Source organism: Pogoniulus pusillus, chromosome 17 (assembly GCF_015220805.1).
Source record: "Pogoniulus pusillus isolate bPogPus1 chromosome 17, bPogPus1.pri, whole genome shotgun sequence".
In the NCBI taxonomy this organism is placed as follows: Eukaryota; Metazoa; Chordata; class Aves; order Piciformes; family Lybiidae; genus Pogoniulus; species Pogoniulus pusillus.
This window is the reverse complement of record NC_087280.1, coordinates 24,336,204-24,345,121: the sequence shown is the minus strand read 5'-3', so window position 1 is coordinate 24,345,121 and position 8,918 is coordinate 24,336,204. Positions and strand designations below refer to the sequence as shown.

The window sequence follows — 8,918 nt, the reverse complement described above, 5'->3', positions numbered from 1 at the left end:
ACCCACCAGGTGAAGGTCCATTCCTCACTGCCTCCAGCAGGCAGCTTCCCCCCATCCCCTCCAGGGCCATGCTGAGCAGCAGCCACGAGTGGGTGCGGGGGCGGCGGCAGCCCCGTGCTGCAGCCAGGGGTGCTTTGTGCAGCTCTCTCCTGCCTTTCCTAACTGCAGAATATTGTGAAAGAAGGCTGAGGCCTCACTTCATGCCTGTGCTTTGTAAAGGCATCGTTTAGACAGGCAGGGGAGAGAGAGGGGCGAAGCCTCCTACCTTGCACCTGGAGATTCAACAGCAGAGCTTAGCTGGTGCCACTTAGTCCTCAGTGGGGCACTGGCAAGCCGCAAGCAGCAGAGCTCTGGCACAACATTTAGTCAGGCACAGCACAAGTTAGGCAGCAAACCAGCAGCATCAGCAGATTGCCTCTTGTTCCTCTTACAAACTCTCGTGTCAACAGTCCCAGCAGTTGTTCTGTGGAGGGCATTCATCCTGCCGCACGCTGCCTCGCTGCTGCTATTTGTTCTTGCCCAGCTCTGCGAGAGGAAAGCAGAGCAGCAGACAAAGGCCTGTGGAATTAACACATCCCAGAGAGCAATTCAGGCAGGGAATGCACAAGCAGCAGAGCTGTGCACCACAGCAGCAGCCTGAAGCTGGAAGGGTTTGGGTTGGTTTTTTCTCCACTGGAATAAGAGCAGCACAGCTGCCTGTGTGGAATTCACCCACTGGCAGCAGCGTGGTACTGAGGCCACAGGCACCCTGAGAAGGGCCAGCCAAAACCAGGGGTCCCTCTGCCTGTCTGTGCTGTGAAATGGAGAACAGCTTCACAGACTGCATTGGGCTGGAGGGGCTCTCAAAGGTCATCTTGTCAGCAGGGACACCTCCAGCTAGACCACGCTGCTCAGGGCCTCATCGAGTCTGAGATGCCAGGCTGGCTTCAGCAGCACCCATCGTGGCACAGATCCACACATGCTCAGCAAGAGCCCCCAGCTTGCCCTCCCGTCACACATGCTGGCTGGTAGGGCATCCACCCACCCGTTCATGGCATCTGCTCAGCCTCCACAGCTGACTTTCACCTGAGCACAGCAGAGTTTGGAGGCTCCTCTCCTAGAGATTTCTGATCTGGGTGTTTGCCACATCCACACAGCACAGACTTTGCTGCTTCTGCTGGCAGCTGACCCAGCTGGGTTAGTACTGGCCCCTTTGGGGTGCTCCTGCCTGGATGCTGGAGGAGGTGATTTCTTTCCTGTTCCAAGCAAACCTTTGGTGGCTACCACCACACAGCCAAACACCACACAAGTACTCCAGCTCACAAAAGCATGAGGAGCACCTCACAGGAACCCCCTTCCCATGCCAGCTCTTCCCTTGTGTGGCAGGACACGGTGGAAAACAATTCTGAGTTCACTTCAGCCTTTGGATCTGTAATTTTGTAACACTCAGTCATAGAATCACCCAGGTTGGAAGAGGCCTCCAAGCTCAGCCAGCCCAACCTAGCACTCAGCCCTGCCCAACCAACCAGACCATGGCACTCAATGCCCCAGCCAGGCTTGGCTGCAACACCTCCAGGCACAGCCACTCCACCACCTCCCTGGGCAGCCCATTCCAATGCCAGTCACTCTCTCATATTACTCCATGCCCTCTCCTCTCCCAGCTGCTCCTCACTAAGAAGCAGCTCATTCCCTCCAACCATCCTGGGCTGTTTTTCACTGCTAACAGACTCCTTGCACACAGGTACACCGTGAAGCCCAATGGCCAGAAAATCAGCATGGTTTCCATCCCCAGTCAGAACCACTGGCAGGGTAGAACCTGAGCAGGCACATGAGCTATCCATGGCCTGCAGCAGGGACAGCATTTGCAGGAGCTGTTTGTCAGCTGAAAGGAGCACCTGCAAGCCACTCCAGGTTTTCAGCCCTCTGCTGACCCCAGAGTGCTCCTCTCTTCCCCTCAGGTCTCTGAGCAACATGCATTTGCTGAGGCAGTGCTGTGCTCCAGGTGAAAGAAGATCTGGATGAGAAGCAGCTGGCTCCAAACCAACAGAGACAAGACAAAGAGCCATTGGTGAGCAGCTGGGACCATGGCAAAAGAGCAGCAAAACCGCAGTTAGCTCAGCCTGTGCTCACAGCTCAAGGAGATGAATGGTCCTGGGGTCACAGGCAGCCTCATCTGCTATGGTAATAACCATGGCCAAAAACAAGTGTTGATAGCTGAGTGAATTTCCACAGGCCTTTTACTGTGCCAGCTCCCTGGAAATAAACCACCTCCTGCATCTCTGGGCAGGAGTGCTCAGTGGAGATGGAGTCTGAGCCATCTGTACTGTGGGGCACATCCATCACCCTGCCACCCACACCTCAGAGGCCAGGGAGCGGAGGGAAAGAGCCAGCTCCTCTCTACTTGGGTAATTGCTCTCCCTGGGCAGCAGGTGGTCCAGCTGCCCCAGAGAGCTGGAGGATGTGTGCTGGGCCAGATGCAGGCAGCTGCAGGTTCCCAGGACAGGAGGACAGACCAAGATGTCAAGTGTACGTCTCTGCCTGCTCCAGAGGCAGTCCAATGGGGTCCTGCCTCTTCTTGTCCAGACAGCAGCCATTCCTCTATGGCAGAGACAGGAACTGCTTTGTGGTATCAGTCTCAGCCTCTGTGGCCAGGCTGCCCATGCCACCCAGGCTGCCCATGCCCCAAAAGGGGGCAGCTGCAGCAGGTGAGGTGCCAGCAGGCCAAGGGGCTGGATGCAGGACCCCCAGCAGCCAAAGTGGGGCTTAAAAGGGCAAGAAGGGGCAAAGGGCAGCAAACAACCAAATCTCTGCAGGCAGTGTTTCCTAAGTGGGGGTTCAGCCACCCCAGAAGGGCAACATCAGAAAGAAGTGTGCCTGAGCACAGGGCTCTGCCTGCCTGTTGCCCTGAGTGCCATACTGCTGGGGCTGTACCTGGCAGTAACCCACTTGGGAAGCGCAGCTGAGCTGTGCAGGCTGTGCGAGCATCTTCAGCCCTGTTCTCATCAGCTCACGTTTCCTGGCACAGGTAATTCATTTCCTGACTCTGTGCCCTACAGCAGCAGCACCAGGAGCAGAAGGAGGAGATGTTCTTTGGTTTGATTTAGAATGAGCCTTTGCTTAGCTACTTCATGGAATCAAAAGCCTGGAAAGAGGCTCAGCATTTCAGCAGTTTGCTTCCTCTGCTCTCTGTGAAAGCTCAGCCATGGCTGTGTCACTCTTGATAAATATTTATCCAGCCTCTGCTTGAAGACCTCCAGCTGTGGAATCCCTGTGACCTCCCCAGGAAGCTCTCGTGCTTGCCATTAGAAAGGTTTTCATCCTACTCGGTCTGAATGCTCCTTCCTGAAGTTTAAGCCATTACTTTATCTTGGAGAGAAGATTATTCTCTTCCCTTTCACATCAACCTTCACGAGTCCTAGAATGAGGCAGGTTGGAAGAGAGCTCCAGGCTCAGCCAGCCCAACCTAGCACCCAGCCCTGGCCAACCAACCAGACCATGGCACTAAGTGCCCCAGCCAGGCTTGGCTGCAACACCTCCAGCCACTGCCACTCCATCACCTCCCTGGGCAGCCCATTCCAATGCCAATCACTCTCTCTGACAACAACTTCCTAACAACATCCAGCCTAGACCTGCCCTGGCACAGCTTCAGGCTGTGTCCCCTTGTTCTGTTGCTGGCTGCCTGGCAGCAGAGCCCAACCCCACCTGGCTACATCCTCACCAGCTGAAGGGAGCTTCTTTCAGATGCCAAACACACATGGCTAAAGCTATGGCCTGCACTTGCTGTAAGCTCACAGAGCACAGCCAGCCTGGAATCCTTTCTGCTACACCACTGAGCTCTTCTACCAACATGCCTCAGTGCTCACATCGCTGGCTGCCGCCCCCAGGAAGATGGCAATAGTCTCTGACTGCAGTCCAGTCCCTCCACCCTGCCTTGCTCCTAGTCTAATGCCAAGAGCTGTGTGGGGCTAACAAGAAGCAGAGAGGCAGCAGCAGGTGGTTCCAGCCAAGTTCATCACATTTTTGCCCAAAATTATCCTCTGGACAGCTGTGAGGAGGAGCATTTCTCCTGGCTGCGAGTCAGACGGGCAGGGGAGCTGGGGTGGGGAGTCAGGCAGAGAGCCTGGCGTGGGTTATTTATGGTCCTCAGCGGAGGGACAACTTGCCTAAGTTAATAACCCTGCACTCAGTGCTTCTCTCAGTGCTTCAAGAGTAACAAAGCACATCTGGTCTCACTCCTCAAGCTGGCAAGGACTGGATTGCCAGGGAGATTGTGTCCTTGATGCCGAGAGGACTTTTTATCTTGTTCTGCAGCAAACTCCAGCACAGGCAAGAGGCAGTGCTGGGGAAAGGGCCCTGTGTAGTTTGTCTCTGCCAGAGACTGCTACATTATGAAGCTTTGAGGATGCTCCTCTCCGCAGGGCTGTGTCAAAAGGAAATTGCTGTCTGCCCTAGGCTGAGAGCTGCAGCTTCGTGCCAGACCAGGACTACAGAGGGCAGAGAGCAGCTCTAATTAAACTGGTTTCCCATGCTGCTGCACACAGCTTTGTGTGTGTCACCCCAGCTTTGAGCTGGGTGCCCACCATTGGGCAAGTCTCTTCACAGAGTGGATCCTTAGCCTGAGCCACTCCTGAAAAGAATTCTCATCCCTAAACAGCAGCAGGAGATGAAAGACATTGCAAGCTCCAGAATCACTCCCAGCCAAAGTATGAAGGCTTCCCAGAGGACAGTTTGTCAGTTGGGTGGAGCACCCAGTAATTACCTGCTGTGTTAGAGAAGCTGCTGGCACCGTGGGTCACTTCTGTGCCTGAAACTCATCGCTGCTGACACAAGTGGAATGTTGGGGAGCACATACTGGGACTGCTGATACTTTACACAACAGCAATGGGAAATGATCACAGGCTCACAGGATGGCAGGGGTTGGAAGGGACCCAAAGAGCTCATCCAGTCCAACCCCCCTGCCACAGCAGGACCACACAATCTAGCTCAGGGCACACAGCAACACATCCAGATAGGCCTTGAAAGGCTCCAGAGAAGGAGACTCCACAACCTCTCTGGGCAGCCTGTGCCAGGGCTCTGGGGCCTTTCCAGGAAAGAGGTTCCCCCTTGTGTTGAGCTGGAACCTGCTGTGCTGCTCCTGTGTTCCTGCACACAAAGCACTGCAGATCGCCTCCTCACCCTGCTCTCTATTCACAGTATCACAGTATTCCTTCTCTGCAGGTAAACTGGAGGTGAGTGCACTGCTCCTCACCCACTGCTCTTCCCTCTGGGTCTTCTGCCACCATCAGCAGAGCTCAGAGCTGCTGGGCAATCAAACAGGAGATATGCAGCACACCCCTGCCAGGTCCTGTCATGATGGGAAAAAAGGGCAAACCTGTCCTCAGCAAAACCCAGACAGAGAGCACAGGAAGCATGGAATGGCTGAAGTTGAAAGGGACCTTAGAGATCATAGAATCAGCCAGGTTGGAAGAGAGCTCAAAGCTCCTCCAGCCCAACCTAGCACCCAGCCCTGCCCAACTAACCAGACCATGGCACTAAGTGCCCCAGCCAGGCTTGGCTGCAACACCTGCAGGCATGGCAACTCCACCACCTCCCTGGACAGCCCATTCCAAAGCTAATCACTCTCTCAATCATCTGCTCCAACCTCCCCACCATGGGCAGAGGTGTCTCACATCCAGACTCAAGGAATCACATCTTGGTCCTGAAGGCAGAATGTGGATCCTTCTGGCTTCTACATGCCTCAGCGTTTGCCTTGAGGTAGAACAGTTCCCACTGCTCACTGCCACTTCAGGAAGCAATCCCAAAGAATCCCAAGCCAACTGTCAGGGGTGCAGGACAAGAGCCAGGGCCCCCATGCAGTGCTCCTGCAGTCCACTGGGCCACCTCCATCCATGCCTTACTCCAGTCCCTGGGTAGCTGTGCCAATGCAGAGCGAGAGGAAAGCAGGAGTGTCCTGCTCAGCACCAAGCTGCTCCCACCCAGGCACAGGCATCACAGCAACTGGGCTGCTTGTCAGCAGGGCTCCCCAGGGCTGCTGTGAAACTGCTAGCATCAGGGTGCCATAATCTACAACATCTGCCCAGCCTGGGCTCTGCCCAGCCCCTATCAATCCGAGGTCTGGACTGGAGGGAGCTGCAGCTCTCTTCCAAGAGAGTTCTGTGCTGTGTGCTTTGACTGGGAGCTATGATTAAGTCTGAATGTCAAAATGTACTGAGGGCTTGAGGAATAAACTCAAGGGAGATGAATATGGTGAGAGATGCCATTACTGAAAAATACCCTGGGTGATTTATGCACCTCCTGCAGCCCTCCTGCTCCCCCTTGCCAACGCTCATGCATTTATGGACTTGAGTTCCCAGCTGGCAGTGAGGTGTTTCTGCCTTCAGGAGGAGACAAAGATTCTTGACAGTGAACTGAGGCTTGCAAGCAGCCACAAACCCAGCACTGCACCTTTCTGGCCTTCTCCCACACCTCAGGAGCTAGGAGGTACCCAGCAAAATGATCAGGCCGCAGGTTCCCAGCAAGCAGAAGGAAACACTATTTCCCTCCATGCATAACAAGGTGGAGCGACTCTGCCAGGGGACTGGGGAAGACAAAAGGGTAAATTCGCAGACTGAGTAGCCGAGTTCCAGGAAGGGAAGGCCGAGTAGTGGCTGTTAAGTGGGGTGGTGATGGAGATGCAATTTCTGCTGAGGAAGTCAGGCTGCAAACCACAGAAGGAAGAAGAGGAGCTGGATGCTAAAGGAGGGCTCTGATGCTCCCCTGGTTCCTGCTCTAAGCATCCGTTAACTGCTGTTGCCCAAGGCAGGAGCTGGGAAGGGAGGAATACTTGGTCTGGTTCAGAATGGCTCTGCCCTATCCCAGCCATCTACTCCCCCGGGGCAGCTGCAGCACAACCCAGTCCTGACTGAGCCAAAACGTGCGGCCGCCAGCACGGCAGGGACGCTATCGGTGTGCATCGCTGTCACAAGAGGCTGTTCAGCAGCACTGAGCATTAACTTCGTGCAGAAAATAAATTACAGGACTCATTTTGGGGGGTGGGGAACATAAACCCAGCTCACTCTGCAGATATAAACATTGGGAGACAAAACATTAAATAAATCACTAGAAATGGGAACGCAGCAGGAGAAGAAAGGAAGGAAGGGAAAGGAAGGGAGAGGTAATGAATCTGGAAGGACAGATAAGGAGCTGGAAGATGAGAGGGGAAAATAGCAGTAGAAATCAGACCTGCAGCGGAAGGAGAGTGCCACAGAAATACCCACTGGAGGGGCAAGTTGGTTGGGTGGCTAAAGGCAGGCAGAAGAGCTCATACTGCCTGCAGCTTTGCAGCTTCAGCTGTGGAGGAAGTGGACTCCTGCGTTCTTACAATGCCAGCCCCCTTCCAGGAGCATCACCAACTGCCTCACCTCCCTGTGTGCCAGCTACACCTAATTTGACTGAAATACACACACACTTCGAGAAACATAGCCACAGACACATGTCTTCAGGGCCCTGGGCAGCCTGATCCAGTGGAGGATGTCCCTGCTGCCTGATCAGAGGGGGTTGGACTGGATGACCTTTGGAGGACCCTTCCAACCCAGACCATTTATAGAAGCAGTCAGGGTTGGAAGGCACCACAAGGATCAGCCAGTTCCAACCCCCCTGCCATGCCCAGTGACACCTCACACTAGATCACTGGCCACAGCCTCATCCAGCCTGGCCTTAAACACCTCCAGGGATGAGGCTTCCACCACCTCCTTGGGCAACCCATTCCAGGCTCTCATCACCCTCATGCTGAACAACTTCCTCCTGACATCCAGGCTGACTCTACACATTTCCAGCTTTGCTCCACTGCCCCCAGTCCTATCACTCCCTGACAGCCTAAAAAGTCCCTCCACAGCTTTCCTGTAGCCCCCTTAAGAGACTGAAAGGCCACAATAAGGTCATCTGGGAGCCTTCTCCTCTCTGTGACTTGGGCAGAGCAAATCTTTCTGTGGTAGCATCAACCTTTGCTGTTGCCAGGAGGGGAAGCTGCACACATTTCAGCTGCGGCTGCTCCTGAGCTGTGCCAGAGGTGGGGCACCAGCAAGCTGTTACCCAACAAAGCTTGGGAAGAGGGCGATTTGGAGCGAAAGCTGCGTGAAAAGAGACTGTAAAGGGATCTGAAATGAGTGTGTCAAAGCAAAAGCCGCCCAGCAGCACAACACATTTCCACTTCAGCCTCTGTCACCTACCGCCGGTGGCAGCTGCCGGAGCGGCGCAACCTGCCCTGGCCCCGGCTCCCTGCATTCCACTTCTGCAGCAGCTGGGATGGATGTGGGGCGAAGGGAGGACATTCTTGTGCCTGCACACAGGCGTTCCAAGTGCCTAAGCCATTGCTTTACAGCAGCAAGGTTTGCTCTGACCTTTAGCAGAAAACGGCAGCTCATTATGCAGCTGCAAGAAGCTGGAGTAAATGGTTTGAGTTTTTACTGCTGTGAAAAAGAATCCCAAAACAAGAATAAAACCCTCAAAACAAACAAACAAACGAGTCCAAACCTGTCCTGCAGCCAAGATATATTTGCGTTCCCTCCTTGGTTTCAATCCTTCTCTGTGGAGTCACACAGCTCAGTGAATAAAACCCTGCCCCTCCTCCCTAATTCACTCCAAAGCAGAGATGATTAAAACTCACCATTTATCACGGTCCCCTCTGCCGGGAGCTGCAAGGAGAAGGTGCAGTATCCCTTGGCAAGGAAATTCCAACAAGGACATGGCACACTTTCTCAGGACCAAATCCAATTAAAACATTTCCATTCTCATCTGCTGATCACCCAAAGTGAAGCAGAGTGCATCCAACTCCAGAGCACTTCAAAGCGCTCTTTAATTGTATGAATATTTTAAAGGCAGCACAAGAGGGACAGAGCCTCTGCTGCTCTCAATTAGCAATCAGCCTCACAAAAGGCAGAGCTGCGCACACCGGCCGCGAG

At 54.2% G+C, this 8,918-nt stretch overlaps 1 long non-coding RNA gene across 1 annotated transcript; it reads right to left on the bottom strand.

Moving 5' to 3' along the window:
* Positions 1 to 349: 349 nt before the first annotated feature.
* LOC135183198 (uncharacterized) lies at positions 350 to 8,918 on the bottom strand. The gene is made up of 2 exons (XR_010305453.1): positions 8,624 to 8,918; positions 350 to 558 (listed from the first exon to the last, which is right to left on the bottom strand). It is a non-coding gene; the product is annotated as an uncharacterized LOC135183198 (long non-coding RNA).